Here is an 8399-nt window from a genome sequence, read left to right on the forward strand (position 1 = left end):
AGAATCTCACTTTGTATCCCTCAGTAGAGCACCATGGCGTCATAGCTCACAGCAACTTGAAACTTTTGGGCTCAGGAGATTGTCTTGCCTCAGCCTCCCAAGTAGCTGGGACTACAGGCGCCCACCATAACACCCAGCTATTTTTAGAGACAAGGTCTCACTCTGGCTCAGGTTGGTCTCAAACTTGTGAGCTCAGGCAATCCACCTGCCTTGGCCTCCCAGGGTGCTGGTATTACAGGCGTGAGCCACAGCACCTGGCCTGAAATAACTTACAAAGTAGTTATATACTCAGGAAAAAAAAGCCATTCAGTGATGAAGAAATTGTGAAAGAACGCATTGTCCCATGTTGTGGGAAGCTTAGACCCTGGTAACATTTCAGAGTACAAACCACTGCCTCGTTCAAGGAGAACCATAACTCATTGGTGGCATGAATTAGCTTTCAACGTAACAGAACAACTTTGTGCAATACTTCAGAAGGAAAATATATATTATTCAATCACTTTGGATAAATCAACTGATGCTACTGACTCGGCACAGGTTTTATATTTCATTCAGGTCATAATAGAAGATTTTCTTTGCTACAAAGAGTTACTCACTTTGGGTACTCTTGCTAACAGAATATGAGGAATAGATAGATATCTTCAACAACCTTCAAGATAAATGTGAAGTTGCACTGAATTTGGTAAATTTAGTGAGTGTATGTACAGATGGTGTACCTTCCATGACAGGAAAATAGGAAGGGTTTATTGCAGAGATTTTAAAAAAGTATTAATAGATCCAGACTCTCTCATTGTATCTTGCATAAGTAAAATTTCTGTGCTAAAGGTATTTTAAGTGGCACGTTGCAGCAAATTGTAAACTATATTCATGCAAATGCAACACAGCATTATCAATTTTGCAATATGGTAAAGTTGAAGGATAAGGTAGGTATTCAGTGTAGATTTGCCGATTTGCTGTATCATTCTGAAGTGTGTTGGCTATCACAGGGACAGATGTTATCCAAAACTTTATCTCTGGAGAACAGATAGTAAATTTTATGAAGGATAGAATAAGTAGAAACTTGCTCTGTTGTCCAGACTAGACGGTTGTGGCGTCATAGCTCCCAGCAATCTCAAACTCATGGGTTCAAGCAATCTTTCCCACTCTGATTCCCAGGTAGCAGGGACTACAGGTCAGGAAGCTGTGAAGCCTGGCTAATTTTTCTATTTTTCCTAGAGACCAGGTCTCACTCTTGCTCAGGCTGGTCTCAAACTCCAGTGCTCAAGCGATTCTTCTGCATTGGCCTCCCAGAGTGCTAGGATTACAAGTGCGAGCCACTTCACCCAGCCAACAATGTGAATTATTAAAAGAAAAGTTCTATAGGAATCCAGCATTTCTGTATGATACCAAATCAAAAGGACTTAATAATAATTGAAACTGTTTCTTCACAAAGTAAAACTAAGTCTATGTATGATATGTGGCAAAGGAGCAGGATGATATATGTGAACCATTTGAAGAATATGCAGCTATTATGGACTTACTAGAGAATGAAAGTTTCACTGACTTTGAGAATCATGATATCACAATCAAATTTTCATGTCATTTTTTGATGCTAAGAAAGATCCAGTTGAAAAAAATGCTTTCTTGTTTTTTGGCCACTTATTGCTGTGAATCTGTATTCTCTCTAACCCTTGAGGTCACAAATGACTGATAACCCATCTATAGGATCACCTGAAACTACAGACCTCCATGCTGCAACCAGATATCAAATGTTTTCCAACAAAGTTATTAAAAGGTTAGTTAACTTTAAAATTGATAAAGTTTTCATTTTTTGAAATTAAGTATAGTAGTTAGATTTTTATAAAACAATGTACAGTTTTAAGTAAATTTAATTGAGGTTTCTTGAGTACAACCTTACTTGATTGCTGCTAAATTAATGTAGCCTTCTACCATGAAAAGTTTCATCACCAGCCAGGCCCAGTGGCTCACGCCTATAATCCTAGCACTCTGGGAGGCTGAGGTGGGTAGATTGCCTGAGCTCAGGAGTTCGAGACCAGCTTAAGCAAGAAAGAGCAAGACCCCGACCCCTAAAACTAGCTGGGTGTTGTGGTGGCCACCTGTAGTCCCAGCTACTCAGGAGGCTAAGGCAAGAGGATCACTTGAGCCCAAAAGAGTTTGAGACTGCTGAGAGCTGTGATGCTGTGATGCCATGGCACTCAACCCCAGGCTGACTGAGAATCTGTCTCAAAAAAGAAAGCAAAGTTTCTACACCTCTGGTCTAGAGCCTGACTAAATTGCTGGGACTAACAGCAACATGTTCATAGCTACAATGAGATGGTGTAGCTGTTTTGGATAGAGTTTTTAGAGTTTTAATTCTGAGCTATCAAAACTGGGATGAATTTTACTAAGACATAGGAGAATGATTCCTTATGTTTGGTATTGACAGATCCTAGTACAAGTTCAGATTCTTCTCTTAGAAGCTGTGTGACCTTAAGCAAATCTTTTTACCATCTAAACTTTAGTTTCTGATTGATAGTATTCAGAATGCCAATGAAATAAGGAATGGTAATTACCCATGAATCAGTTTGATCTTAAGTAATTGTGTGTGTTTGCCTTGAAGCCATCTATAAAATGAAAATGATAAAGAAAATAAAACACCTATTTAACGTTGCTGTGAGGATTAAATTGAGATATTGTAATGTAAGCTGTGTGGCACAGTACCAGGCACATAGTAAAAGCTCAAAAAGTGGTAGCTGTCATTATCATCCTCAGTTACTTTGTGACTTGTCCTAATGTCCTCTTCTTGAAATTAAGGATGTCCAGCTGGCTTAAAGATAATAAAGGTGCTACTTCTGTAGTCAGCCACTATAGATTGAGCTATGCCATTGGAACAGTACAGTGTTGTGTGGGTCGAAAAAGTAACTATGCAGAAGCGTTTTCCAGGTAACCAGGAACACTGTTTTTCAGAACCAGCTTTGAAGCTTCAGAGGCTTTGGTGTGACAGGATGGTGGTTTAGTATGGAGGATGGGATGAGTAATAACAGAGCAGTTGCCAGACCACAACGGGTGAGGGCACTGAAGCATTGATTGACCTTGATCTTCACATATTCAAAAAGAAAATATTAATAAGTAAAACATATTGTATAAAATTGAGAAGGTTCAGAAGTGTATAAAAGCGTCTCTTCTATCTCAATCCTCAGCCTCCCACTACCACATCTGCAGAAGCAACCGATGTTAACTGTGTCTTTTGTGTCCTTTCAGAAAAATTCTGTGGATAAGCATTAAGTATTAACATCTTTACCTGGGTTTTGTGCACACACTGTTTTCTTCTATTACCAATATACCTTAAGTCATTCAGATCATATATAAAATACTCCTGTTCTCTCTCTCCCTTTCCCCGCTTTCTCTTTACTTTTCTAAAGGTACCTTATTATAAATAGATTCACTGAAAATTTTTAAAAATTGTTTCGGCTGTTTCTCTTCTTTTCACGGCATGGAATATATGGTATGGGTCTATTTGTATTGTTGAACCACTCTCAACCTTTCTCCTACTCTCCCACTGCTCATCTTTAACCACTGGCAACCACTAATCTGTTCTCCATTTCTGTAGTTTTGTCATTTAAAGAGTGTTATAAATATGAAGTTACATGTATGTAATCCTTTGGGGTCAGCATTTTGACTTTTTTCACTTGGAGTTCCCTTGAGAGTCATTCGAGTTGTTTATATGTATCAATAGTTTATTCCTTTTTACTGCTGAGTATCATTCTATCCTGTTCTCTTCTGCAGCTACAGAATATTTTTTCTTTGCCGTAATTTAAATTACCAACTCTCTGTTAATGGATATTTATGCTGTCTTTTGCTGTTGTAAAATGTGAATTTCATGTATACCTGATCACTCTGCCACTTACTATACTTGCCTAATTTCTAGCAATGAAGGAACAATACTGATGGCATCCCTTACATAGACATCCTCAACGGGTGACAAGTGCTGAAGAGCCCACACAGCACAGCGGTGAATTACGATCACGAGAACATGACAGTAATGAGATAAAAAGGCAGGTCTTGTTTCCTGGGAAATTCTACAGGATAGGATTCTGACAGCAAAAATCCATGGTGTTCTTTAGAGGACCAAAATAGCCATAGACTCTGATGGTTCCCTGTCCACACATGATGTAAAAGTTAAAACCATACAAGGGCCGCTGTTCAGAACCTGGATATTTATATATACCTTCACTCAGCGACTGATCTGATCTTGGTTCTCAGGTCCATTGTTTTCATGTTTAACCATAGTCAAGGGGCATTCGCATGACTGGGGCTGAACTTCTGCAATTATGGGCAGCCCAATGCCTGCTAGCAGTGCCTGGTATTCATGATCCTAGGAGGAACCTATGGATTTTATTTTATTTATTTATTTATATTTTTTGGTAGAGACAAAGTCTCACTTTATTGCCCTCAGTAGGGTGCCATAGCGTCATAGCTCATAGCGATCTCCAACTCCTAGGCTTAGGCGATTCTTTTGTCTCAGCCTCCCAAGTAGTTGGGACTACAGGTGCCCACCATAACGCCTGGCTATTTTTTGTTGTTGCAGTTTGGCAGGGCCGGGTTTGAACCCGTCACCCTTGGTAAGTAGGGCTGGCACCCTACCCACTGAGCCACAGGCACTGCCCGGAACCTGTGGATTTAATGGTTTAATGTATGGGAAAGGCTTGACTCTAAGTCTTTTACTTACAAAGCTTGAACTTTCTACCAAATATTCATACTCTTCCCCCCTCCCGACACTATTGATCTAGGTCACAGGTTTCTTTCTTAACCATATTTAAAGAATTGAAATAATGCCTTCTGCTATAACTTGAAATCCCACTCTTAATGATCTATTATTTCTGACAGTGAGTTTATATTTCTTGACTAGGTATTTCTTTTACAGCATCTAGCTCAGTGCATGGCTCATCAGTAGAGTGCGTAAATACGGGAGGATCTTTCTGTGTGTATGGCAGTCACGGACTCAGAGTTAGGCAAGTAACAAATGAGTGAGGAAACCATGGCTAACTGGAGAACTAGTTAAGTCCAGTTAAGCGGGTAGCCGCTACTCAGCCTACTCTACATGGCAGATTGTGGCCATGTGGGGGATGTTGGTCTTGTGTTGCCAGATTTTCTGGGTTTTCAAGAAAAGCAAATCTGGGTTTTTATGTGAGATTTTCTGGTATTTCAGCACTGGGATCTTTTGTTTTTGTTAAGTATGTGGCTCACATAGCCTGCCTACCACTCTGACTTGAGGGCTACTAGTTTGAAATTCTTGATATTTAGAGAATAGGTTAAAGAAACCATGAAGTCTGTCTTGGTCACATGAGAAGAAAAATGACTTGCTCAAAGTCTCACAGTTACTCAATGGCAAAACAAGGCTACAGCTTGGGATTCCTGGTTCATAACCTTTCACTTTCTTTTTCCTTAACTGCATCTCCTTTATGAGGACCTTCATAAACTCTAGTGAATTCTCCAGTACAGTGTGTGTGTACTAAACTCCATGGACCTGGGAGTGTATACTGATATAAAGATCTGTCAGGAAGAGTGTGATTGCCTCTAAAACCATCTTTCTTAAATTCTCACAAGTAAAAAGTAGCTATGCAGTTAGGATTTCAGATGGATAATTCTCTTAATCATGGAAGCTTAAAAATCAACAAGATTAATGGATTCAATTATACAAGAACAGTGAAATTTACTCTGTAGAGAAAAATCATTTGTGTATTGCTTTGCGAATAACTTACAGAAGTAATTTTGTTTTCTATAATTTGTAATTCTTTACGTTATGTACTGGCCTATTTGCCTTTTACCACAGTTTTGTGCATCTTACCTGCTTCACTGGGTAGGTCCCCATGACTCACCTTAAGGGCAAACTCATCAGCTCGACTGTGAAATTTAATGTCAGTAACACAATCCCAGCCATTTCTCCAGCTTCCTCCTCCACTGTTCTTATGTGTACACTACAGTACAGTCACACTGTGAGACTGACTGTTCCGTGAAAACACTCTGCAGTTTCTGGTGTTCCTGCCTTTCTTTTCTAATGCGTTAGAAATTATAGTTAACCTGAATGCTCAGCTCCCTGAAGCTGTTTCTCAGCTTATCTTGGCTCCCTCTTCCCAGCTCTCACAGGCCTTTGCTCTTATTGTCCTACTGTCTTTTCTTAATTTGTCTTTCTACTATAGTCGCTTAGGACAGTCTGTCCTTTCCCTCATCCCTTCTTATTCCCAAATGCAAGCTCCCGGAGGGCAAGAACTGTTTAATTGTTTTACTTCTCTTCAATCCTTAACAACACCTAATAGGCAATATCTATAATATATATATATATATAACACACACACACATATATATATCTTATATAGTTGATGCTCAATAAGCATATTGAAATTTGACCTGGTGAATTTTAAATATAAAATTAATTCATATAAGTCCATATTTGTATAATTATTAAATCAATTCTTGTTTGTTTTTTTCACTGCTTGTGTATGCATACATAATATGTAAACTAGGTGCTGCAAATTCAAATACCTATGACAGACAGGAAGATACTGTAAATGAGAATTGGCCAGAAGTTTCATAATGATATGTTTAGTTATAGTCTTTCAACAGAAACATACTTTGCAAATTAGATATGTAGGAATATTCTTTACTGTCATAGGAAAATATCCTCTTTCCTGGTCTTGAAACATTTGGCACTCTCTAGTTTTACTTTTGGTAGAAATATTAGTGGAGTATTTATTTTTTCTTTACTGTGAGAAAAATGACAGCAAAAACAGAATACTACAGGGCAACAGCGCTTAATCCTCAGTGTTGGGAAGGCAACAAGGCGTGGTGGAAACTAGGATGATGCAGAGTGCTTGTACTGTCCCACCAAGACAGTTCTCCAGCTGAAAGTTGCCACGAAGAAAGACCCAGTGTTACCAGATGAACATAAAGTGGAAATCTGAATTTTTATGTGAAATAATATTTTTAAACTACTGGGGAGATAACAGTAGGAGCAAAACAAATCACATCTGTAGGCCACATGTTACCAATGGGCCATCATGTTGACACTTCTGACTTACACCCTAAGGATGGGGAAAGTTCTGAAGGACAGTTGTTGCAGTGAAAATATTTGTAGGAAGGAAACATTGGGTTATATAAGATACATTATATATAACTATTTTGACCAGAACCTTTTTACTGATATTTTGGAAAAGTAGTTTTGTTAACATTAAGCTGGATGACAATGTATTTTTAATACACTGAATTTTCAAGGGGTCAATTTTTGTCCTTTGCTTGCCTGCACATGGAACCACGAATACATACCCTCCAAAAACCACCCCAAATAACATCTTTCCAGTACTACCATTTCTTAAGATGCAGGTAAGCACCTTGTGTATATACAGTTAAGTAGTGGACACCTTCTCCCAGGGTAAGAAGACAATGAGAATTTCCTTTGGTTAAGTGAAGCAGCCAAGTGGCCATACCTGGATGCAGATTTGATTAGAATATTCTGCTCTTACCTCTCCACTGCTTTCTACTATTTCCACCGGAGAAAAAGGATGCCTGTCATTAAAGCTTCTTTGTTGGTGCCTGTTACTGTCAAGGTAGGTAAACTTATGTTTAATTTCTTAAAGAATCTTTCTGGGTATTTTAAAATTCATTTCTTCCAATGGCAAGATATGAATTTATTTTCATATAAAAAACTAAAATATTACAGATAAAAAGCAACTCTCCTCAAACACAAATATCCTCAAACACAAATACCGTAGATCTTCTGTCAGTGAACACTTTAAGAAAAATAAGCAAAAATACTTTAGATTTTAGAGGTAATTACTATTATTACTTTTGAGTGTGGCTTTTCTAAACCTTTTTCTGTGTACTTGTATCCATTTGCATATACATATGTATGTACTTATAAAAATATAATTTTAATGGTTTTTACACAAGTGATATTTACATATTCTGCAAACCCACTATGTCTTGGATACATGCATGCATGTGTATATAAACATGTAAATATATACATGCATGTGTGTATGTTTCCTTATATATGTATATAATGAATTTTTTTTCTTTTTTATTAGTTTTTCGCTCTTACAACACTGTTACAACAATGTTTTATTGAACATCTTTGTAAATGCCCTTTGTGGACATATTTTCAAATTTTCTAAGGGAAAATACAAAAGAGTTGAATTATTGGGCCCCTGGGAAACAGTTTCTTCTAATGCCCCCCTACTATGGGCATGTCTGTTTTGGAAAGTGTTCTACCTTAATGTTGGGGGTATCAAAAAAAATTATTGTTATTTTAAAATTCCAGTTTTATATTCTGCCTTTGTTTGAATTCTGCCTTTTGAAGTTGATATGAATAAGCAAAATAAGTTCTAAGTAATAGCCATTAATCCAAAACTTACAAGCTTTTG

This window comes from Otolemur garnettii, unplaced genomic scaffold, assembly GCF_000181295.1.
Source record: "Otolemur garnettii isolate 467f Iridium unplaced genomic scaffold, OtoGar3 scaffold00020, whole genome shotgun sequence".
NCBI classification, from domain to species: Eukaryota; Metazoa; Chordata; class Mammalia; order Primates; family Galagidae; genus Otolemur; species Otolemur garnettii.